Source organism: Lepus europaeus, chromosome 9 (assembly GCF_033115175.1).
Source record: "Lepus europaeus isolate LE1 chromosome 9, mLepTim1.pri, whole genome shotgun sequence".
NCBI lineage: Eukaryota > Metazoa > Chordata > Mammalia > Lagomorpha > Leporidae > Lepus > Lepus europaeus.
Window position 1 is genome coordinate 67,502,775 of NC_084835.1, and position 27,163 is coordinate 67,529,937.

At 37.0% G+C, this 27,163-nt stretch overlaps 1 pseudogene; it reads left to right on the forward strand.

The window, feature by feature from the left end:
- The first annotated feature begins 4,934 nt into the window (after positions 1-4,934).
- The window catches only part of LOC133766289 (suppressor of cytokine signaling 6-like), a 62,939-nt pseudogene continuing 40,710 nt past the window's right edge, over positions 4,935-27,163 (forward strand).

Genomic DNA, 27,163 nt, shown 5'->3' on the forward strand with positions numbered 1-27,163 from the left:
GAGATTTTCTGTCTGTCTCTCTTCTCTTTCAAACTAATTAAATTAAACTATTTTTAGCTTTTTAAAATATATTTAATTCCAGGTAAACAAATTTCATGTATCTAATATATGCAGATTTAGTAACATAGTGATACTTCCCACCCTACCCTACCTCCCATCCATGCTCCCACTCTCCCTCCTCCTTCTCCTATTCCCACTCTTAACTGAAAACTGATCTTTATAAATACTAACTTTATACTCTTAAGATTAATCCTACACTAAGTATTCAACAAATAGTATGAAGAAACAACAACAAAACAAGAACAAAACAAAACAAGACAAAACAAAAACCACTGTTCCTCAACAGTGGAGACAAGGGCTGTAAGCTATCATCAAATCTCAATGTCCATTTCAATCCAATACTTTATATCTTAGGTTATCTATTAGCTACCACAGATCAAGTAAAACATAAGGTATTTGCCTTTTGGAGACTGGCTTATTTCACTAAGTATAATGGTTTCCAATTGCATCCATTTTATTGCAAAAGACAGATTCAGTTTTTATTACCACTGAATAGTATTCCATAGCATAAATCTATCATGATTTCTTTATCTAGTTATCAGTTGGTGGACATCTGGGGAGACTCTCTAACTTAGCTATTTTTGACTTGAGATGCAATGAATGTGGGGGTACAGATAACACTTTCATATACTAGTTTTGTTTCCTTTGGGTAAATTCTCCAGAGTGGGATTTCTGGGTCATACGGGGTGTGTGTGTTTGTGTATGTGTGTATGCATATATATAATCTTTTTTTTTCAGCTGCTGAGATATCTCTGTGCTGTCTTCCACAATGGCTGTACTAGTTTACATTCCAACCAAAGTAGTTTAGAACACCTTTTTCTCCACATCTTCCCCTACATTTACTGACTATTGATTTCTGTATGACAACCATTTTTTAACTTACTTAATATATAAATTTCCAAAATCAACTTTTAGATTATAGTGGCTTTTTTCCCCCATAACCTCCCTCACACCCACAACCATCCCATCTCCCACTCCCTCTCCCATCCCATTGATATCAAGATTCATTTTCAATTATCTTTATATACAGAAGATCAACTTATTATTTACTAAGATTTCAACAAACTGCACTCACACAGACACACAAAGTATAGAGTACTGTTTGAGTACTAGTTATACCGTTAATTCACATAGTACAACACATTAAGCCATTTAAATGAGGTTGAGATGAAACGTCATTGTAGTTTGATTTTTTTTTTTTCCATTTCCCTGATGGCTAATGATCCTGAGCATTTTTTTCACTTGTCTGATGGCCATTTGAATTTCATCTTTTCAAAAATGCCTATTCAACTCTTTGCCCATTTCTTATTTGTAATATATATTTTATTATATAATCTCATTTGTCAATTTTGGCTTTTGTCTACTTCTGAGGCCTTTCTCAAGTTTTTGCCTATGAAAATGTCTTGCAGAATTTCCCCAATGTTCTCCTCTTGTAATTTGATATCTGCTCATAGATTTAGATTCTTGATCCATTTGAGTTTTTATATAAGGTGTAAGGTAGGGGTCTTGATTTATATTTCTGAATGCAGAAATCCACTTTTCCCAGCACCATTTGTTGAGACTTTCCTTTCTCTAGTGATTGATTTTAGCTCCTTTGTCAAATCAGTTGGCTGTAGATTTGTGGATTGATTTCTGGAGTTTTCTATTATGTTTCATTGGTCTATATAACTATTTCTATGCCAGTACCAGGCTTTTTTTTAATTACAACTGTCCTGTAGTATGTCTGGAAATATGTTGTTGTGATTCCTCTGCCTTTTGTTGTTTAAGTTCACTTCAGCTATTCAACATGTTTCCATATGAATGTTAGCTTTTTTTTTTTTAGATTTGAGAAGAATGCAGTAGATATTCTTTCTTTTTTTTTTTTTAGATCTATTATTTGAAAGGCAGAGTTACAGAGAGGCAGAGGCAGAGGGAGAGAAGGAGAGAGAGGTCTTCCATCCACTGGTTCACTCCCCAGTCCCCATGACTGCAATGGGTGAAGTTGCACTGATCTGAAGCCAGGAACCAGGAGATTCAGGTCTCCCACATGGGTGCAGGGGCCCCAGGACTTGGGCCATCTTAAACTGCTTGCCCAGGCCATAGCAGAGAGCTGAATTGGAAATGGAGCAACCAGGTCTCAAACTGGTACCCAAATGTAATGCCAGCACTGCAGATGACAGCTTTACCCACTATGCCACAGTGCTGGCCCCTGTCATTGATATTTTCATTGGAATCAGTGAATCTGTAAATTGCTATTGGTAGTACAGACATTTTGATAATTCCTCCAATCCAAGAACATGTAAGTTTGTTCCATATTTTTATGTCCCCTTCTATTTTTTTTTTCTTTAATGTTTTGTTACTTTTATCGTAGAAATCTTTCACCTCCTTGGTTAAATATGTTCCAAGGTATTTAAGGGGTTTTTTTTGGTTTTTATTTTTGTTCCTTTGTTTTTTGGTAGCTTTTTAAAATATGACTGATCTTAAAAGTTCTTTCTCAGCCATAAAAATGTCTGTGAATACAAAGGCTAATGATTTTGGTGATTTAATTTTATATTCTGCCACTTCACCAAACTGAGTTCCAATAGTCTTTCAGTGGAGTCCTTTGTATCCCTTATATATAGAGTCATAGCATCTGCAAATAGGCATAGTTTGACTTCCTCCTTCCCAGTCTGTATCCTTTTGATTTCTTTTTCTTGCCTAATGGCTCTGCCTGAAACTTCCAGGACTATACTGAATAGCAATTGTGAAAGTGGATATCCTTATCAGATTCTGGATCTTGGGAATGCTCTCAACTTTTCCCCATTCATAGGATGCTGGCCATAGGTTTGCCATAAATTGCCTTGGATATGTTGAGGAATGTTCCTTCTATACCCAATTTGCTTAAGGTTTTCATCATGAACAGATTTTGTATTTTTCAAATGCTTTTCTCTGCGTCTATTGAGATAACCATTTTGATTTTGTTCTTCAGTTTGTTAATGTGATGTATCATGCTTAATTATTTGTAAATATTGAACCATCCCTGCATACCAGGTATAAGTCCCGTTTGGTCCAAATGAATGTTCTTTCTGATGTGTTGGATTTGATTAGAGTTTTTGTTAAGGACTTTTGCGTTTATGTTCATTAAAGATATTGGTCTATAGTTATCTTTTTCTGGTTTAGGACTTAAGGTGATTCTGGCTTCATAGAAGGAATTTGGGAGGATTATCTCTTTTAAATTGTTTTACATAGCTTCAGAAGAATCAGAATTCGTTCTTTAAATGTCTAGTAGAATTCAGCAGGGAAGCTATCCAGCCCTAGACTTTTTTGTGGGGGAGGGGGTTTATTGCTGATTTAATCCCCATCTTGGTTATTGGTCTGTTTAGGTTTTCTATATTTTCACAACTCAAATTGATTCTTGGGGCTCTGAGTGGACACAGAGATGGGGTCAACAGACCACCACTCTGACAGATTGAAAGCAGTCACATTGCTAAGGTCAGAGTGCCTTTCTCTAGCTCCTCATATCCCTGAAACTAGCAGGGATATCCATATTGAAATTATAATATTTTAGACATATTGGGTTTAATAAAACAGGCTATTAAAATTTTTTAAAGAATTCTAGAGAATCAGTATTGTCATGCAGGAAGTTAAGCTGATGTTTGAGACACCAGCATCCAGTACGAGTGCTTTGTAGTTGTCCTGGCTGCCCCCACTTCAATCCAGCTCTCTGCTAACACACCTGGGGATACAGCAGAAAACAGTCCAAGTACGTGGGCCCCTGCCACCCATATGGGAGACTTGAATGGAGTTCCAGGCATCTGGGTGTGGCCTGGTCCAGCCCCAGCTATTGAAGCCATTTGGGAAGTGACCCAGTGAATAGAAGATCTCTCTCTGTTTCTCTCTCTCTCTGTGTGTGTGTGTGTGTGTGTGTGTGTGTGTGAGAGAGAGAGAGAGAGAGAGAGAGAGAGTTCTGTAAGTCTGCCTTTCAAATAAATCTATAAAAGATTCAAGTTAGTGATTACCACAAATTTAAAAAATTTCACAATGTTAACTGCTGTATTGGAAAAAAGGAACACAAAAAGAATCATGCTGTCTGCACAACTCAAAAATGTTTACTTTACAGTGCAAACATAAATCAGATACTCTTATAAAGGAAGGGTTATTGAATGCAAGCTCAAAGATTTGATAGTGAAAGACTGAGACATGCAGGACATTTACTACAACTGCATCAAGAAATGGTAAACCATCAAGAGATGACAAATTCTTTTTAGTAAATTTCAGTAATGCATCTCCATCAGTCTTGCAAAGCTGATGCAACAGAAGTCCTAGAATCATCCAGTAGCAAAAGGCGTCTACAGAAATTTCAAGAATGAGAGGAGTTTGGCTTTTATTTGACATGAACATATATCAAGTATAAAAATGGAAACTTAAACATTGTTCATCTACAAGCTGTCAGGTCAGATGGAAATTTGCTCACAATAAGATCTTCCATATGCAAATGATAAATAATTTACTCAAGAGTATGGCTCATGCTAAAAGATATTACCAGGCAGGCTTCCATATACAGTTTTACCCACCAAGTCTGATAGCCCATCTGTCTGATTCCCTTTGTTACATCAATGAAATTCTATAAACCTCTCCAATATTAAGAAAGGAAAATGACACAGGCAGAGCTAAATTTCAAGAGACTTACCTCTTGCTCACACAGTAGCAGCAATTTATAACCAACCAAAAAGTTAGTAGCCAAACAGGACAGAGTCTGTTTCTTCCCACAGGGCAGTCATAGCAAGGTCTGGAACACAAGGGCCAGCTCTAAAGCCAGTGTAATAGTTTGCCATGATAAACACTTGAGTGGCTTGGTCTTAGAGTTGACTGTTCTGTACATTTCCTTCAGGCTGTGTGGCCACTGAGTTCATGAAATGTACAAACCTGCCCTAAGTGGCCCAGAGACAATTAACACTGTCCTGAGCACCTCTGATCTCACATCCTTTTCAGCTCATGAGGTAATTCACTAAAGTACAATGTTATCCAGTAATCATTTTTAAGTGTATATGAAATCAATATCTCCTTAAAAATCAGTATAGCTTCTGATGCTCTGACATTTACTAGAAATAGGAAATTTAAAGCATTGAGCAAAACAAGGAAGCAATTGAATCCTTTTATATTAAGGGTTTTATATAATAATGCATGTTTCTCAGTGTTTTCACATAGGTTATATCGCATTAGTTGTCAAAAACTGGGTAAATACTGAAATCCTGAACTGTTTTCCACATGGGAATGGTGAAGAACATCAAGAGTTAAGTAACTACCTAGGTTTACAGAAACAGGAAAATCATAAACTTGGGGTTCAAGGATCTTAGTACTCTGTACTTCTCTATTCATGCCATAATTTTCATATTAAATATGTGATTATAATTTTAGATATTCAGCATCTACACGTGACACTATTCAAATATGTCAACCAGCATGTAATCTCCCTTAGGCAGATAATTATCAAATCACACCTTAATCCAATCTCATGTCAAATATAAATTCCCTCAATAATATACTTGATACATAAACTGTTTGAAACCTGCTTTCCTGAAGTCTCAATACCTGTCTGGCTAGATTATAAAATCCATAAGGTAGAGTTTGGTATTTGCCACATCCTGAAAGTTTCTCTAACAAGAACTCCCCATCAAAATGCAAATATTTTCTTTTGTCTACAAATTCATTTTATTAAAAGGAAATTTATTTAGAATTAGAGATTTTCCTCCTGCAGGTTCACTCCCCAAATGGCCACAACAGCCAGGCCATAGCTAGGAGCCCCATATGGATCTTTGACATTTGATGTTAGTGCAGGGGCCCACATAGTTGGGCAGTCTTCCACTGCTTTACCAGGTACACAGGCAGGGAGCTGGATTGGAAGTGAAGCAGCCTGGACTCAGTCCAGTGCCCATATGCAATGCCAGTGTCACAGGTGGTGGCTTAACCTGCTATGCCATAATACCAACCTGTACAAATTCTTACTATTTTCTACATGAAATCTCTCTAAACAGTAATTCCCAGAACACAGAAATTTGGATCCTACATATTTGCATAACACATATACTTGTTCAAGGGCCATGTTTCTTCTACATTATAGTTCTCTGCCAACACACATTTTCTACTTCAAACAATGAATAGCTATTATAAAAATAGGACCGTATCAGTTTTAGTCTCAAAGCCTTTTATTAGATATGCTTTGTCTCCTTTTATTACTGACCACAGAAAGGAAAACTGTTTAGTCAACTACATGATATAGAAAAACATGTTATTTCAAATTAGTTTTGACCAAAACCAGGCTAATTTTGCTAAAGTAAAGGGCCGAATCTATAATAATCATAAATCTCAATTATGAATGATTCTTATAACAGATGCTTTCCAGAATTTCAGGCAGGGAACATTGTATAACTATGTATACAGTTAGGCTGCTGCCTAGAAAAGTTTTTTTTTTTTTTTTAATTTTCTAAGCTATTTTTGTTCTACCTAAAAGGCAAAGACACTAAAAGATCTTCATCTACTTGTTGACTTCCTCAAATACCCACAACAACCAGGGCTAGGCACAACTGAATCCAGGAGCCCAGAACTCAGCCAGATCTCTCACCTTGATGGCAGAGACCCAAGTACTTGAGCCACCACATGATGCCTCCCAGAGGATACATTCTCAGGGAGCTGATACATTCTGATACATCCTCAGGGAGGATACATTCTTCAGGGAAACAGACTAGCAGGGACTTGAACCGGGCACTGCAGTATGGACATCCCAACCACTGTGCCAGATGCCCACCCATAAAACAACTTCATAGGCTCCTATAAGTAAGATCCAACACATCCCAACGTTCCAAGATCTTACAGCAAAGTAATTCTATCTAAAAGCTAAATAAAATCAAATTTTCATAGAATATTAATATGTCCCAACAGTTAGAGAAATGTGTTGGTGATAATTTATATTGGAGGCATTGAGACATCTAGTTTGGGGTTCCTGAGATGTAGAAATAGGCTTTATTTACAGAATTGTTACAGAACTAAAATACCAAAGTTTTGATCTGGATACAGTTTGACTAAAGGAACCAGCCCAGCTCCAGTACTTATTTAAACCAGTAAGATTCTCATTTGGTACTTACATATAAAAACAGTAGGAAACAGTTCCAAAAGACAATAAAAAATGAACAAATAACATTTTGACAATTTGTTAATGTTTTAACAAGGGTTTTATACTCATACTATTCCTCAGAACGAATCCAGCCTATGTAATGACTATCCACATCTTTCAGAAAATGAAACAGTTATAAAAATACGTGACTTGATAAAAGCTTACCAACCTAATTTTCTAGCTTCAAAGACAAATTATAGCACTCATTCTTATAATAGTATTGTTTTATTGTAATTGTGACCATTGTAGCAAACTTGGAACAGCAGAACAATATAAAATAAAATTTAATTCAAAGTCCCATCGCTGAAGACAAACATGAGCTAAATCTGATATATTTCTATAGATGTGTAATATGTTTACACACAGTGAAACAGACAAGGTTGAAGATTTGCATACAGGAAACTTGATGGTCCAGTCCAGCTCTCTGCAGTGGCCCAGGAGGACAGTGGAGGATGGCCCAAGTGCTTGGGCTCCTGCACCGGCATAGGAGACCAGAAGGAAGCACCTGGCTCCAGGCTTTGGATTGGTGCAGCACCAGCCATAGTGGCCTTTTGGGGAATGAACCAACAGAAGGAAGACCTTTCTCTCTGTCCTCTCTGTCTGTCTCTCTGTACCTCTACCTTTCAAATAATAAAGGTTTGGTCTCTGAAGGAGTACCTGTAAGAGAGTGAGGGAAACAGAACTGTGCAGGGAATGGAAGAGTGATGTAGTTGCAGCAGAGATCATGGTGGAGGGAATCAGGGAGATGAAGATTTTGGATTATCCTTCTCACTGCTACTGAATTGAGATCAGAATCTCCTTTGTGCCCCCAAAATTGAGTAGTCAGTGGCTATAAACTGCCCCTAGGGAGAATGTAGGACATCAAACAAGACTGCTCCCCTGCAGAGTTTCCAAGTCAGGGATTCAAATGTGGGATTTCAGTAACATCTTTCCAGACAGTGAGTTGTCACTCTCCAGAATGGAAGACCGTAGTCTGTGCTCCTGTGTCACATAAGTGCATTGCAGAATAAGTATACCCTCCATAAGATCAGTTTCTCTGGTATTCTGATTAATCTCCATCCCTGAGAAAGTTTCAAGAGGAAGCTTAGTGACATGAATTATAGCCACTGTGGCAACTGACTTCAAAGCCACAAGTAACATTACCTCACTCATTTTTAGATGCCCTTCATTTTTGGCTATCTAGACCCTCAGTCCTGAGAGACTGGGCTCACCTATTCATGATACCGTTTTCGGGCCTTCCATGGGAAACTGCGCATTTACCATCCAAATTGGCCAAGGGATTGTCAAGAGACATGTCAGTGGCAGCTTCCAGTATGTACAATGGTCCTAATCCCTTTAATGATAAAGGTTAATTACCCTTCTACATAAATCCTTTCCTTGTCAACAGGTTATTTGGCAAGAGATGCCCAAAATTGTCAAGCAATTATTAGTGGTAATTAATGTTTCATTAAATGGAACTCATTCAGGACAGAAGGCTTACATCTCTGGGAATCGATACTTGAAGACACAGAGACAAGAGTTGGGGTGTTAGTAAGCCAAATTCCCCAAGAAGGTCACTGAGTGATGTTAAGTGGGCTCTTGATTTTGTTCTTAGCACCATTTCTCAACACTTCAAAGTGATCATTGATTTAAGGTGTAAAAAATGTGTCCTGGAGGGTGGCATGCCTTTCTCACATAGTAATAACATCTACAAACTAGTGTTCTACTTTACTTGGAACATGCAATTCCATTGCTCTATCAGACCAGCAACTTTGAGGAGGTGTGCTTTATGATAGAGCCAAGGGAACCCATGGTCATACCTATAAAAGTATTTTTTATAATGGGAGTCTGTTGGTCTGAGTCATTGCTGCACAGGATTGACAGTGCATCAAAACCTTTGTAAGAATTTAAGTAATGTAGCTAGCTGAATTCAGCAGTCAGGAAAGGAAAACCCATAATCAAAACACATTACACCTAATCATTACAAATTATTGACGACCGCAGCATGAGAAGGAATCAAAGTAATCAGATAGCCATGCAATGAGTCATTCTTCAAGAATGAGGTTGTTTCAGAAATCAGCAGTGGTATCTTATTGTCAGTGTGGTCCTGTGACTGTGGAGTACCCAGCTCAGTCTCAGTGAGCAGGAACTCAAGCCTTTGGGCTCATTCAAACATCAACATGCCTTCAGACTCTGAATACTCCATTTCTGAAAGCATTGGATAACTACTGGTGTGGTCGAAGGAAAAAAAAAATGGTTTTTGTCAACATAAATCTATTTTGTGGACTACCTTGTTCAGTGTTTGTTCCACGGAGATAATCTTTGGTCTGTATCAATACTTAAAGTTCACTGTTCAGACCCATTCCCAAAGAGTACAATTGTTATATTTTGTCCCCAATATTTCAATTTTCTCTTACCGAGCTGCTGTCCAAACTCAAGCCATTTGCCACTCCCAGTGAAAATGTGTATATTTTTCTCTTGACCTATTTTTTCTTAGGTGACCAGTTAAGATACTCAAAGCTAAGACCAGTGGGAGCATGAATCCTCATCATTTTCTTTTTTGAGTTGAAGAGAAGGGCTGCAGTATAGCAGTTTTCACTTTCAATTGTACATACACATCAAAGTGATCATTCCAAAAATCAACTTGACCTTTTCCATTCTGTATCAGCTCATCATTTTAGAACCTTCACAGTATAATTATGAATGAGAGGGGGCCAGCGCCACGGCTCCATAGGCTAATCCTCTGCCTTGCGGCGCCGGCACACCGGGTTCTAGTCCTGGTCGGGGCGCCAGATTCTGTCCACGTTGCCCCTCTTCCAGGCCAGCTCTCTGCTGTGGCCAGGGAGTGCAGTGGAGGATGGCCCAAGTGCTTGGGCCCTGCACCCTATGGGAGACCAGGATAAGCACCTGGCTTCTGGCTTTGGATCAGCACAGTGCGGTGGCCGCAGCACGCCGGCCCCGGAGGCCATTGGAGGGTGAACCAATGACAAAAGGAAGACCTTTATCTCTGTCTCTCTCACTGTCCACTCTGCCTGTCAAAAAAATATGAATGAGAGGGAAGCCTAGTACAATAGTGGTAAATGATGATATCTGTATTTATTTTACCATGTAGCTTTCTTGTGCCCAATCCTTCATATACTGTACAACTCTTATCTTAAAATAGAAGTCTGCTAGGCCTATTCCACTTGATTGCTTGGTGAGTCTAAAAGAACCTATTTTCATGACGATTATCTCTGATTACAGAAATAGTGCATTCGTAATACACAGAGCATAAGTTAAAAGCCAGATTGGGGGGTGGAGGTTGTGGCAGAGCAGGTTAAGTCATAACTTGGAATTTCTAGATTTCATATCATGAGTGCTAGTTCAAGTCCCAGCTGCTCCATTTCTAATTCATCTTTCTTCTAATGTGTACACTGGGAGGCAGCAGATAATGACTCAGATACTCGGGCTCCTACCATCCACATGGGAGATCTGGGCAGAGTGGCTCCTTGCTTAGGCCTGGCGTGGCCCTGGCTGTTTCAGGCACTGGAGGAGTAAAGCACCAGATGGAGATGGAAAATGCCTGTCTCCTTCCCCGCCTCCCTCTTCTTTCTCTGTCACTCAGCTTTTCAAATGACTTTTAAAAAGTGAAAATTCAACTTTTGTACAGGGATATTTAATTTTTTATAAACAGTGTCCATTTTGCATTGAAATATCTTGACATTTTGTCAAATTGATAAGTGTGGGTTTTTTAACCTCTAATCGGTTCCATTGATCTCTGTTTATCCTTATGAAAACATCACAGATTTTTTTTACTATGACTTTTTTGAAAGTTTTCAATTCATATCATGTGATTCTTCCAATTTTCAAAATTGTGCCTATTTTATTTGCAAATATATAATCAGTTTCTCATTTCAAAAAACTGACTGGAATTTGATAATTATTCCACTGAATCAGATCATCTTGGACACAATGGTTAATGTTAAATCTTCCAAGCTATGCTATTTCGTCTAAGTCACCTTTAATTTGTCTCAGCACTATTTTATACTTTTCACTTTACTTACTAAGAAATGAAATTTTTATGTTATTGTGAATTTGTTTTTTGTTTTTACATCTATTTTTAATTTTTTTTAAAGATTTATTTATTTGAGAGGTAGAGTAACACCCAAAGAGGGAGAGACCAAGAGAAAGGTTTTCCACCTGTTGGTTCACTCCCCAGATGGCTTCAATGGCCAGAGCCGAGCCAATCCAAATCCAGGAGTCAGAAGATTCTTCTAGACCCATGTGGGCACATGGGCCCAAGCATTTAGGCCATCTTCCTCTGCTTTCCCAGACCATAAGTAGAGAGCTGGATTGGGAGAGGAGCAGCAGTGACACAGACTGGTGCCCATTTGAGATGCCGATGCCATATTCAGAAGCTTAGCCTACTATGCCAGAAGTGCCAACCTCTATTTTTAAAAATTTTTAAGCTAAACATATTTCATGCATTTCATATATACAGATTTAGGAACATAGTGAAACTTCCCACCCTGCCCATGCTCCCACCTTCCTCTTCTTTCCTCTCTTACTTGCTCTCTTATTTTTACAATGATCTACTTTCAGTTTATTTTATACTCATAAGATTAATCTTACATAAAGAGTTCAACAAATACTAAGAAGAAAAAAAAACACTTTTTCTCAACAGTAGAGACAAGGGCTGTAAAAACAATCATCAAACTTCAAAATGTCAATTTCACTCCTATAGATTACAGTTTTGGTACTCTATTAGTTACCAAAGATCAGGAGAAACATGCTCTCTTTTTGGGACTGGCTTATTTCACTTGGTATAATATTAATGATTTCCAGTCATATGTATTTTGTTCTAACAATCAGTTATGAGAATTCTAGCCTATAATGTTTCAGCAGCCCTGCCAGATGGCAGATCCTTGAAGCCTCTTTGCAAACCCAGGAAATATTTTTCCAGGAAGAGAAAGCTCTCAATTTCCCCAAGCTTTCTCACTCAGGCCACTGGAGATCAGAAATACTACAAATGGGGCCTCCTTTCCATTCACATAGCTAAATAGAAACCCACAGAAACAGAAAACTTAATGGGAGCTGTTGATGTTGTACAGGGAGTTAAACCTTTGACTGCAATGCTGGCATCCCATATGAGGGCCAGTTCCAGTGCCTGCTGCTGTGCTTCCAGTCCTGCTCCCTGCTAATGTGCCTGGGAAGGCAGCAGAAGATGGCCCAACTGCATGGGCTCCTGCCACCCACATTGGAGACCAAGATGAAGTTCCTGGCTCCTGGCTTTGGCCTTTGCAACCATTTGGGGAATGAACAAGCAAGTAGAAGATACTCTCTCGCTCCAGCTCTGCCTTTCATATAAATAAAACCTTAAAAAACACTTAATGGAGTACTAAAATGCCCCTTTTTTTCCATGACTTTTTTTTTTAATCAGAAGAGTTTGATATTTCCATTTATTGTTTCATTCCACAAATACTGAGTATTTATATGTAACACATGGTACTAAGAGCTGGAATTGTAGCTAATAAACAAGAAAAGGACCATTAAAGAACAATTGCAAAATTTATTGAATTTCAAATATAATAAGAAACTGTCAGAAGATGTAGACATTAAGAACACAAATCCAGTTTTGGATGATTTTATAATTTCAGTTCACTCTCTTCTAACATACGACCTTGAGTAAATTTACTGAAACATCTCTTGGTGTCCTCATCCCTAAATCAAGACTAATAGTACCTAGCAATCAAATAAGAATGCGTACAATATAAATTTGTTCTGAGGACTACGGAAGATAAAATATGTAAAATGCTTTGTGTGTGCCTATCAAAGGTAACACTTAAAAAATCTTAACTATTATCATGGTTGTCAATCTTGTTTATTTTAAAGGAAAAGCATTGGCAGGTATAGCATCAGAAATCTAATGAAGTGCTATTACAAACAACTTCATAAATGATAACACAGAAATATATGCTTAGATTTCAACTTTTTTGTTTATTTCAAAACACTCAGCTTTTAATTTCACTTTTCATAATTTTTTTAAACTTTTATTTAATGAATATAAATTTCCAAAGTACAGCTTATGGATTACAATGGCTTCCCCCCCATAACTTCCCTCCCACCCGCAACCCTCCCCTTTCCACTTTTCATAACTTTAAGTACCATCACACAATTAGCCCTCCATCTCCTTTGGGTTACATATTCCTGAATTCAACCAAGCATATGTTGAAAATAATCAATTTATTTTGTTTGTGCTGAATATGTAAAGACTTTTCCTTCTGTAATCCCCTAAATAATATATAATATTATACAGCAACTATTTCCAAATAGCACTTACATTGTATTTGATATTTTAAGCAATATAGAAATGATTTAAAGTATATGGGATAATGTGCACAAATGATAGGCACGCTGCCTTTTTGTATGAGAGACTTGAGGATCTGCAGATTTGGGTATCCACCATGGGAGTCCTGAAACCATACCTCACACATAGAGTTGACTCTACTCCCATGGACATAGCCAGGCACAGATAAGTCTTTGTATATAGTAGTTTGTTTTCTTTTTAAAACCTTGAGTAGGACAGGTCATTCCCCTATTTTTCTGGAGAGGAAACTGATGCTGTTAAAATATAAGTTAGTTACTCAAGGCCAACTTTGGATGACAAATTCTGGTTCAATCCAAAGCCCTGTTATCAAAACAATCAATATTCATTTGTGCCTTGAAACACATATGCATTATTCAGGAAATCATAGACCTTTGGGCAAGGACGAGAACTAGAGACACAACTACAAGGATACAGGGGACATTATTAACAAGGGCTTTAACTTTGCCAACTCTGATTGAAGTATCTGTTAAGCTAAAGGCTTTTTTAAATAGACCTGATATTGCAGCATATTAACATTGTTTTACCATCTTCATGTGATCAGAATAGTTGAATTAATGTACCTACAAAGACAGACTACTTTAGAGTGCAGACCTCATGGTGTATACCAAAAACGGTCCAAATTTGATGCAATGCAGTTCAAACCCACATCACCATTTGTCTCACCAGCTGGCACTGTTTGACAGGATGCTGCCAGATGGGTCTTCATGAGCCTCCTAAATCAACAGTGAAATTGAGAATGGAGTCATCAGATACGACATTACTGCTAAAAGCAAGAAAATGACATTGCATACCTAGTTGGTACACTGAAACAAGCTTGAATCACAAAGAATGTCTCTTATGAAACCTGGAATGAAAAGCGAAAATAAGTAGTGTAGACTACAAATCTGTCTCCCACACTTGTGATAAAACTTTTTAGCACAGAACACTTCAGAAGACAGCAATAACCTTTTATTCTCAATTTATAAGGACTCTCAGGTTTTTATAAAAAGGAGAGGGAGATAATGAGGTACTATGTAGAGAGGCCTCCAAAAGGAATAATGTGACAGATGCAAAGAACTGATAAATAGAGGAAAGTGTATCTGGTATACACGCATTTGCCAAAAAAGCCACCCTCTTCAATCCATAATCATAGTGCAGAGAGTGGCACTCAGCACAACACATAGAACCTTGTAACTGTTGCCGAATACATTATCATCACAGAACCATGTAATGAAAGGACCCTCCTGTTAGAACCACATCTTTCTGATTTGAATTCTAGGCAATTATATGCATGGCCGTGAGCAACTGACTAATTTCTCAAGACCTTGTTTCTGCAGATTAAATAAGGCTAATACTTACATTTAATATTTTAACAATCTTTAAATATATCTATGAAATACATGAAATCTTTCTATAAATGTTTCTTTACATTAGTATCTTATAAAAATGTAAAATGATTTAAATTTAATTCCTGGCACATAATAGAACAAAATAGAAATAATAAAAACGATAGCTGCCAATTTTTATATCAGCCAGTTCTGACACTTAACAAAAGGCCAGCCATTTTACAGAAAAGATAATAGAATTTTTCTTGGAACAGGAGTAAATGAAGACATAAAAATGCAGAAGTTACACAAAGCAGCAAGCACTGGCCTCATGCTCTACTCACTCAGTGAGATGGCAATATCACCTAAAATATGAAAAGGTCAGATGCCGAAGCTGTGCTTTGTTAATGAAGTAATGATGATTTTTGTTTAAAGTCTCTAAATAGTTCTAAGAGAAGTTTATGAATATTCATATTTTTAAATATTTTTCACCAGATACAAGCAAATATACATTCAGCAAGGTCATATTCACTTAATATGAAAGTATAATTTATATTACTTGGCTCTTCATAGTATTTTCCTTCATAGTATTTTTCAGTTTACCACTATCTACTTATTTGGGTGAGTGTCTATTTATTGATTTATTCTACTAGTATTAATGCTCTATGAAGGTGAGGACTTCGGTCTCTGACATTTTGTAGCCTCTGTTTCCATCACAGTGGCTTGTTCAAAATAATTGAAGAAAGGAAATTCTTCTCCACTCCCAAAAACATGCCAAGAGGAACCACATTGCATATTTTAATTTACTTTTCACTTCAACAACCAAGTTTTAAAAGAATTGTGAAGAGTTGCTGATGGGTTCTTTCAAACACTCAGGCACTCTATTTACATCCACATGTTGCTGTGCTTTCAAAACCAAATGTCAGAAATGGAAAGCTGCAATGGCATTCTGCTTGCAGCTGGGGGTCCTGCAGAGCCTGAGCTCTGACTTCAACATCAGATAGAGTGATCTCTCAGAATGGTCTGGATTGCGCCAGGGTGTCCTCAGAAAATACACCAGTTGCCCTGGAAAGTAGAACAGAGTTAGTGACAATCTCTGCTCTGGGCCATAAAGCACTGTTCTAAACACAAAAGAAAATCCCAGAAGTAAAAATTCCATTTCAGAATCACTGAACTTAACTATACTTATAGTATCTGACATTAGGATCGAGAACCATATGTAAACGGAAAAGAAATACTTGAAAAAGAAAGTAAACATTTGGCTTTTAAGTAGAACACTAATTACAGATGGTATTCAACAGCAAACTGATACTAGTAAACACATGAACACAAGTTATTTTATCTGATGTCAAGCAACCCTGAATATCCATGACACAGAATAATTGTAATAGGATTAGAGATGAGTACTTTGTATGGTTATTCTTAAGAAGTAAATGAAATCCTGTATGTGACTTTCCAATCCCAAATTGAAATCCAAATGCCAGATGGAATGCAGAAGTTAGTCTTCTGCAACAGGAAGTGAAAGAGTTGAGCAGATCGCTTGAGAGCCACCTCTCGACCATTGGTATTCAAGAACTGAATGATGGTTTTCAGTTTAATCCTCTTCTATGTATAGTAAAATCTTGTCACCTTCCATCACTCTCCCACATGGTGCCAGCCACCAATGTCTCCTATGAACTTCTTTCATTTGGTCCTCTTACTTCCCCTCATGGGAATGTTCCAATCAGCTACCTCCCAGTTTGGTCTGTTGTCTGAGCAGCCAGAATGATCCTTTTACATGCAATAAGAATCTGATCTGGTAACATCACTCCTCAAAACCCTCCACTTTTCTCCCCATAAAATCTGAATCTCATACCAAAGCCACAAGTATCTAGCATATCTTCTCCAGTGGTGCTTCCTTAGATTTCACTGTAGCTAATGTTACACTTGATATTTGTCTGATTCTACATCATGTAAGTCTGCGTCATGACCCTGTTCTACCTACCAAAATGCAAGCACCACGAGGACAAAGACAGCATCTGTTTCATTATTCTATGGCCAGGATGTGAAATGCCTACACATATAGTACTCATTAAATGTTTGCTATTATTACTATAACTTAGGATGAAAGATTATGGTTTGCATTTTTATGATTACTGGTGCCAATATGATGAGCCTCATGCATTAAAATTAGGGAAGTTCATAATTACTGAAACAATGAAGAGGACGTGTAAGAAAATCCGGGTTTAAATGCATGTTTTAGCAAACAGTATCTTGTAAGATTGCATCTCTAAATAATAAACCAATTGTTAGGCAGCTATATCTGTTTGTAAACATAACTGCCAGAATCCACAGGAATATATTTAGCTTTTATGTATCACCCAAAACAGTTTCTGCAGGAAAAAAAGAGTGGGTGGAAAATATGGCAGGAAACACTCATTTTTAAGATTAAGTATGAAATGTGATGGAAATAACCATGGAGATTTTTATAAACAGCCAAATAACCCCAAATCAAGCAAAAGTTTGAAATTTGAATTCCTCTAGATTTTGTCAACCAGGGTAACATAATGCCTCAATGACAGATAGTGTCCTGAGGGATAATTCCTTTTTCCTCAGATGGTGAAATTAAAATGCCATAGCATGTCAAAGTTATTAAATCAGATTTTGGATAAAAGTTTTAGAGGACAAGGTTCCTTTTTTTTATTTTTTTGCAATTCTCATAAAAATTTTAAAACCTAATTATCCTGGAGCCAGGAGCTTCTTCCAGGTCTCCCACACGGTTGCAGGGGCCCAAGGACTTGGGCCATCTTCTACTACTTTCCTAGGCCAAAGCAGAGAGCTGGATTGGAAGTTGAGCAGCCAGGACTTGAACTGGTACCCATATGGGATGCTGGCGCTACAGGTGGCAACCTCACCCATTATGCCACAGTGCTGGCCCCAGCAAATTCCTCTTGAATTTGTCAACTGTTCTGTCTGTATCTGTAATCCCAGGACACCCACAGTTATGCAGCCCTTCACAAGCAGATTGAAGAGTCTTGCAGGTTCCATTTTTAGCATCACCACCAGTATTGTGCTTCTCTACAGCCCCCATAACTGAAGGGGATGAGGGCAAGGCAAGGGTCACCAGATAGGGAAGAATAAGGAATATAGAGACAAATCTTTAATACCTTTTCCACCTAGTAGCACAAGATGAGACAAAAATTAAAAATTTTATTCGTTTCACTAAATGACTAGACAATAGTAACCATAGGAATCAAGCCAGGAAACACAGATCCAAATCCTTTAACGGCTTCAAAAACTTTTGAGTAGTTGGGAGGGCGCTGACATCCAGTTTATTTATTTATTTATTTATTTTGGAACAGTACAAGAACTAATTTCTAAGTAGGAAGTAGCTACCTGGTATAATTTTAATGGAGGTGCTAGGTATGTTAGCTTCCCTAAAATAGGACCACTGCAAGACATTTCAGTATTCTAGATTGTAGACAATCTTTTATTTTTCGGGAGAACTTCTTTAAAGTACAAATAACTTGAAAGCAGACAGTGTTTTACATAAAGGAGACATCCCATTTGTCTTAATGCCCAAATAATAATCATCCAAACCTGTGGTGTTCTTGACCTCAGAAACTCCAGTATCTCTGGATATCCCTAAGGATTGTATGTTTTGCAAGTCTGTTTTATCTCTTGTCCTCTCAGCAACCCCCTGTCCCTAAGCAGGTCATCACTTAGCTGCTTCCTTAATCTTCTAGAATCAAAATGCAGACCCAAAGCCCTCGCTGAGGTATGTTAATTAGAACCTTTAACACTTAGCACAATGTTACCAAAAGCTATGGATAACAGAAGAGCAGGAAACTTGACCTATGAATGAATTATAGTGAGAACTAGATACTACTGCCCTGGGCCACCTCCAACTACCAAGAGTTCCCTAATAAGAACCCATCCTCTCAGCTGCCAAGGAGTTTGATGGACAAGCTTAGCAGGTCACAGTGGGAAGCCCTTCAACCTAGCTTTTCTTCAACTATGCTTCTTACAAATGAGTATGGAAGTTTCTTGCAAGGAAGGGGGTTCTTTCTCCCACAGCCACAATAGGTACAATGGGTCAGCTAAAATATTGAGTAGGAAAAGAGGCAATGCCACAGAGAAGTCTAACTCTCAAATTGTTAAGTAGAGCAGTTTAACTCCTTAAATGCCAAAGGTTTCCACTGCAGTATAAAATGTTGGCTTTTCAACCTGCATAAGCAAAAAAGTATATAGAGACTTTGTGTAAATCAACAATTTGTTGACTCCTTGCTATGATCTGAATATAATTTCTTACTCATTGTGAAGCTTAGTTCTCAATGTAATGGTACTGAGAGATGGTAGGGCCTTTTAGGAGCAATTCAGTCATGGAGAATCCACCCTCCTAAAGGGATTACTGCAGTGGGAATGGGTTATATAAAAGGAGCCTGACACCTCCCTGCACTGTCTTGCACGTGTGTTTCCCTTCCATCTGTGCTCATTTGCCCTTTTGCTTTCCACCATGATTTGCAGCTGCTTGAGGCCCTCATCAGATGCCAGGCAGGTGCTGAATGCCTTCCCAGCTTCCAGAACCAAGAGCCAAAATGAACCTTTTTTTCTTTATAGACTGTGTATTCTAGCGACAGAAGAAAGCTCAAGATAATCCTCAAGCAACAACAGTTAAACTATTAGCAATTTTAACAGTGTACATACTCCTACTCACTGGCATAAGAATTTTGGTGAAATCATGGACATTTCTCTTAGCTGGAGTTGCCTGCAATGCAAATATCAGTAAATTTAATTCTAACAAGAAACTTAAGACATGGGTATCTTTTCCCCATTTTTACAGAATAGAAAACTTGACTTGAGAAAGTTGAGTAATCTTGCCAACAGTCACTGAAATCCATCTGTTCTTTGGCAGAGAGCGGACAGCAAGAATGTGACCATGATAGTGATGTAGGTATGAGATGAAACTATAAGGAAAGGACAAGACCCAGAGAAGGGCCACAGGAAAATTCCAAAGGTAAAGGCTAATCATAGATGTACCTGCATGCTGCCTCTTCAGACCTGCAGCTGTAGAGAGAAAAATAGTTCTGTTAATTTTTAGGATGCAGGCATTGTGGCACTGCAGGTAAAGCCATCACTTGGGATACCTGCTTCCCATATCAAAGTACCCATTTGAGTCCAGGCTTCATTGCTTCCAATCTACTTCCTGCTAATGCATCCTGGAAGGCAGCAGATAATGGCTCCAATGTTTGTACCCCTGCATGAGAGACCAAGATGGAGTTCCAGGCTCCTGGCTTTTGGCCTGGCCTAGTTTGGGCTGCTGCAAGCATTTAAGGGTTAAACCAGAAGCTGGAAGGGGTATGTGTGTGTGTGTGTGTCTTACAAGTAGATTTTAAAAAAAATCACATTTACTAAAATTACAAGTACATGCTTCAAATACTTAAAATTCACATTAGAAAAGCTTTTTCTCCAGACACATTTAATAATGTGTTGTATGATGCCTAGTTCCAATGGGGAACAAATCAATGAAGAGAAATGCAAAGCACACAGAGCTACAAGAGGGCAATTTATTTTGTAAATCTTTGAGAATAAAATATTAATATTTAAAATTCTGGTTGTGAGATAATATGATCAAGATTTGACCAATGAATATAGGGATTATAATATATTACACAATTATAAAATTCTATTTTTCAAACCAGTAATTAAGATGATTATAAATGGTTCAGCACAGTGCTTTTACAAACTGTAAACAAATGCACACCATGATGTATTTTAGAGGAATATTTCAAATACTATAATTCCCTCCAAAACTAATTAGTTACAAAATTGGTTACAGGGCTCTTCATATCTGAGATCTGACAATTGCTTTGTCCATTCCACACAAAGGAGAGTGCTATTCATGTTCTAAATCTTGTGGTATTTCAATTTGTTTTTAATAAATGAGTGTTAATACTGAGAAAACTGCCCAGGCCAATTTTAGCCCAAACTCAAAGCAAGTAGAAAAGGTGACACATTCTGTTCAAAAGAATAAAAGAGAACAGTTTACAAGATCCATAAAAACTTTCACTGTACCAAGTTGTACTTGTTATATTAAGTATAACAAGTAAAAAGACATGTAACCCAGTCTTGCTTTCTGTGACTGGATTAACTAATCCATTTTTCACTACTAAAGAAGATTTAGTTCCTTTAGACCTGAACCTAAAATCTGCCCTTGATGTAGTAGCCACAATGTATCTTGTATTTTGTGTAACAGTATTGAAGCTAAAATAGTAGAAACATCAAAAGGACAAAAGCTTTCCTGTACAAAGAAAGATTTCTTGGAAGTTCAGTACAGGTTAACTCTATGTTGGGAGAAATTAGTACATTTCTCAAAGATTCTCATCCTAATTGTCCAGTTAAAGCACAGACTAGTTCATTGGTACTTGGGTAGGAAAATACTATAGAAAATATAAATGTCTAAATCCCTTGACACATAATCTTCTTTTTTAAAATTAATACAATCACTATAGAAAAATTAAAAATAAATAACCCGCTAGGTAGAAAAATGTTATCCCCAAACAACCATTATTAACATTACATATATTAAAATATATTTCCTACCAGTATAGCTCAGTTTGGCTACTCTAGAATTTTATTTAACTGGACTCTATGTATTTGTCACTGCCAGTTTCTTGCATGTAAAATGTTTTAGATTCTTTGATGTTTTATATTGCTTGTTTGTCCCTTTGAATTCTGAGTAGCCTATTTTTGTATGAATATACCACAATTTGTCCATTTTCCTAATGAATACCAAAACTGCTTCCAGCTTGGAGCTATTATTAGTGAAATGTTATGAACAAGTATTTGCATTGATATGTTTTTATTACTCTTGGATACCTAGGGGTAAAATTATTGTGTCATATGGTAAGAATACATCCACCTTATTAGAAAATGCCAAACTATTTCCAAAATGGTGGTACCATTTTATACTCTTATCAGCAAGATATGGAGACCCTGCTCTTTAAAATTATTCATGTTATCTAGATTTTTAACTTTAGTACGTCTGTTGCATAACTATTACTTTGCAGTTTTCAATTTGTATTTTCTGTGACCTTTAATGTTGAGCACTTTTCATGTTGCTATGCTTCATTTTTGTGTATTTTTACTATAGTTTAAATGCTCATTTTTGCCAATTTTTTGAACCGTTATATTTTTATCATTTAAATGTGAAAAGTCTTATATCTTTAATCCATCTTATCCAGCTAATGTCACAAATATTTGTGACTTTTGTGTTTTCATTTTAATGGCATTTTTAGATTTTACAAGTATATGCTTTTAACATGTTAAGGAAGAACATATGCATTCCTGTTTTCAGAAGAGTTTTATTAGAAACTGATGGCTTTTGCCATCTGTTTTATATATAATATATTTATACATGTAAAAGTATATAGTTTTTCTTAAGCAATTAAAATAGCAATATATATTCCTAGATTTCTTGATATTAAGTATACTTCCATTGTGATAACTTCTACTCAATCATAGTTTTAGGTTCTTAATATGATATTGGCGTTACTTTGCTTGTTTTTGACATAAGACTTGTTCTCTAATATTTATAAGTAATATTTATAATTGTATTATAATTGTGTTACAATTAACAAATTCATCCTGATTGTTAAATTTGCTTTGCAAAAATATGCATATGTTTTATACTTTGATCTTAAATAATTTATATAGCATTGACACTAATTGTTCTGCATAGTTTATAGTATTTTCTTTAAAACCATATGTCAGTATTGTTATTTATGTAATTTTTGATAACTTTCATTTCTTCTTTATCACATAATTTTACATGTAATTTATACATAATAAGGATAAATTTACAGACTCCAAAGGAGGTAGAGGGATATTTACAAACTTTTTTTTAAAATTTTATTTCAGGTATACAATTTTCATGTATTTCATATATACAAATTTAGGAACATAGTGACTCTTAATTTTTACAAAGATCTACTTTCAGTATACCTTATACTCATAAAGTTAACTCTACACTAAATAATATGTTCAACAAATATTACAAAAAAACCTGTTCATCAATAGTAGGAATAAGGACTGTAAACATTCATCAAACTTTTCTATTTTATGCAAATGGATCTACTTAAACTTTATATTTCACTGAAATTAATCTTTTTTAAAAGATTTATATTTATTTGAAAGTCAGAGTTACACAGAGAGTGGAGAGGCAAAGAGAGAGAGAGAAAGTCTTCCATCCAATGGTTCACTCCCCAATTGGCCACAAAAGCCAGAGCTGTGCAGATCTGAAGCCAGGATCCAGGAGCTTCTTTCAGGTCTCCCACGTGGATGCAGAGGCCCAAGAACTTGGGCCATCCTGTACTGCTTTCCCAGGCCATTGCAGAGAGCTGGATCGGAAGTGGAACAGCCGGGTCTCGAACTGGTGCCCATATGGGATACTGGTGTTTCAGGCCAGGGCATTAACCCACTGCTCCACAGCACTGGCCCCTGAAATTAATCTGTATAAACTGTTCCTAAGAACATATCCATTTCATCTAAGTTTTCAATTTATTAGCATAATGTATAAAGAATAGTACCTTTTTTTTAATTTCCCCTGCATCAATAAACATTTTCCACTTGTCATTTTATTCATATATTTCCTCTTCCTTCTTAATAAGATTTCATAGTGATATTACTTGATTTTTTCATAGATGCAGGATTTTGGCTTATCAATTGAATCCATTTTCTTAATCTCCAACTCATTTTATTTTTATATTTAGGATGGATCTCCTTGTGTTTTCTTTGGATTTCCTTTGTTCTTTTCCTAGCTCTTTGAGATAGGAACTTTATTTTTATTCTTCAGTTTATAAAGGACTTACTGTGGGCTTTGTTTTTGTGTGTGTGTGTGCCTAAATATTTAAAAATTGCATCTTTCTAGTGAATAGAGTGATTTAGTATGAGAAAGTGTCCTAGGTCTCTTTTAATATTTATTGGTGTGTATTCCACCTTTTATAAGAATCAGAAAATTTGCTTTATTATTTCCATAAGTTTGCTGTATCTTTGTCCATTCCTTGGTTTTTAGTATTTTAAATAACTGTATTTTAGCTCTTTTTTTCTTGTATAGAGCTTAGGATTGATTTTTGCTTCATAAGGCAGTTTTCATTGTTTTATATTTTCAGGCCCTGGAAATTTTATTAAGAAATAAAGTTTTAAAACATTATAATTATAATATCTGTATATTATATATATATATATCTGTATATTATATTATATATAATTATAATATCTGTATACCATGTATTAGCACTTACATCTCCTTATAACTATTTATGTTTGAAGGCTTTGGGCTGCTCTCTCCTAACTATTTATAAAAATAATACTAACCAATAGAATAAAAAAGGGAGAGAATGATCCAACATAGGAAGTAGGATACACAGCAGACTCATAGAATGGCAGATGTCCTAAATAGCATTCTGGCCTCAGAATCAGCCCTTAAGGCATTCAGATCCGGCTGAAAAGTCCATGAGAGTATTTCAGGCATGGAGAGCCAAGGCACTCTGTCAAAAAAAAGAATGACCTAAATGAAAGATCTCCACGAGTGAGATCCCAGAGGAAAGAACAGGTCATCAAAGGAGGAGGTACCTTTCTCTGAAGGGAGGAGAGAACTTCCACTTTGACTATTTCCTTGTCTAAATATGATCAGAGTCAGTGAACTCAAAAGGCTTCCATAGCTTTGACAACTCATGACAAGAGCCTAGGGTGATTACTGATGCCATAAATGAGTGTCAATTTGTGTTTCTGTGTGGGAGCAAACTGTTGAAATCTTTACTTAATATATGCTAAACTGATCTTCTGTATATAAAGAGAATTGAAAATGAATCTTGATGTGAATGGAAGGGGAGAAGGAGAGGAAAAGGGGAGGGTTGTGGGTGGGAGGGAAGTTATGGGGGGGGGGAAGCCATTGTAATCTATAAGCTGTACTTTGGAAATTTATATTCATTAAATAAAAGTTAAAAAAAGAAAGAAAAAAAAGGTCAGAAAAAGATATTCTGATGGAAAAAGGTATGCTGATGGAAAGCAAAAAAGGGCAGGTGTAGCCATCTTAATATCAGACAAAAAGACTTTAACAGAAAACCTGTTAAATGGCACCATGTAATAAATAAGGGATCAACAAGAAGATGTGATGATAATAAAAATATATGCATTCAATTACAGGGTACTTAGCTATTTCTTTTTTTTTTTTTAATTTGACAGGTAGAGTTATAGACAGTGATAGACAGAGAGAAAGGTCTTCCTTCCATTCGTTCATTCCCCTAATGGCCGCAAGGGCTGGCACTGCACCGACCCGAAGCCAGGAGCTGGGTGCTTCCTCCCGGTCTCCCATGTGGGTGCAGGGACCCAAGCACTTGGGCCATCCTCTGCTGCCCGCCTGGGCCACAGTAGAAAGCTGGACTGGATGAGGAGCAACCGGGACTAGAACCTGGGGTGCCGGCACTGCACTTACTCCTCATGTAGGATCTCTGTCCTTAATGTGTTGTACATTGTGATTTAACACTATAACTAGTACTCCAACAGTATTTTTCACTTTGTGTTTCTATGTAGGTGCAAACTGTTGAAATCTTTACTTAATATATACTGAACTGATCTTCTGTATATAAAGAGAATTGAAAATGAATCTTGATGTGAATGGAAGGGGAGAGGGAGAGGGAAAGGGGAGGGTTGTGGGTGGGAGGAAAGTTATGGGGGGAAGCCATTGTAATCTATAAGCTGTACTTTGGAAATTTATATGCATTAAATAAAAGTTAAAAAAAAAGAGATAGGGGTATTGGTTCATACTTCTGTACATGGAGATCCAGTTTCCCATCACCATTTGTTAAAGAGACTGTCTTTGTTCTAGAAATTGATTTTAGCTCCTTGTTAAAGTTGGTTGTACATATGTGGATTGATTTCTGGATTTTCTATTTCTGTTCCATTGGTCTACATATCTGTTTCCAGATTCAAGTTCCAGATTGTTTTGATTATAACTGTCGTGAAGTAACTTGAAATCTGGTGTTGTGCTTCCTCCAGCTTTGCTTTATTGTTTAAGATATTTTATCTATCTTGGGTCTCTTGTGTTTTCAATATGAATTTTAGCATAATTTTTTTAAATCTTAAAAAATGTCATACCAGTTGGGTCCATTTGGTCCATAGTGTTGATTAGCTCTGTTGTTTCTTTATTGATTATCTAGTTGTTTTGACCTTTGAAACTGGGGTATTGAAGTCTCTCATTACTATTGTATTGGAGTCTATGTCTCCCTTTAGGTCCATTAAAATTTGTTTTAAATAGCTAGGTACCCTGGCAGATCAGTTTAGCATATATTAAGTAAAGATTTCAAAAGTTTGCACCCACACAGAAACACAAAGTGCAAAATACTGTTTGAGTACTAGTTATAGCATTAAATCACAATGTACAGCACATTAAGGACAGAGATCCTACATGAGGAGTAAGTGCACAGTGACTCCTGTTGTTGACTTAACAATTTGACACTCTTGTTTATGGCATCAGTAATTTTTCTGACCTTTCACTTTCAGTCTACATGTATCTTTGTTGGTGAGATGTGTTTCTTGTAGGCAGCAAATAGGTGGGTTTTATTTTTTAATTCATTGTGCCAGTCTGTATCTTTTAACTGGAGAGTTGAGGTCATTCACATTCAATGTGACTGTTGATTAGTAACAACTTGGCCCTGCCATTTTTCCATAAATATTCTTATTGTTTATCTTCGATTTCTTTTATACTTTAGGAGATATTCTGCCTGCACATTCTTTCATAATAATGACAGCTATCTGTGTTCTTTTTTTTTTTTTTTTTTTTGGACAGGCAGAGTGGATAGTGAGAGAGAGAGACAGAGAGAAAGGTCTTCCTTTTTGCCATTGGTTCACCCTCCAATGGCCGCTGTGGCCGGCGCATCGTGCTGATCCGAAGCCAGAAGCCAGGTGCTTCTCCTGGTCTCCCATGCGGGTACAGGGCCCAAGGACTTGGGCCATAGCAGAGAGCTGGCCTGGAAGAGGGGCAACCGGGACAGAATCCGGCGCCCCGACCGGGACTAGAACCCGGTGTGCCGGCACCGCAAGGCGGAGGATTAGCCTGTTAAGCCACGGCGCTGGCCGCTATCTGTGTTTTTGTGCATAGCAAGCCTTAAGCATCTTTTGTAAGGCTGAGGACATATTCTTTCAATTTCTGTTTGTTATGCAAATTCTTTTTTTTTTAAGTTCACCTTCATTCATGAGAACTTTGTAGGGTACAGTATTCTAGGCTGACAGTTTTTCTCTTAATACTTGGACTATTTCTTGCTATTCTCACCTAGCCTGTAGAGT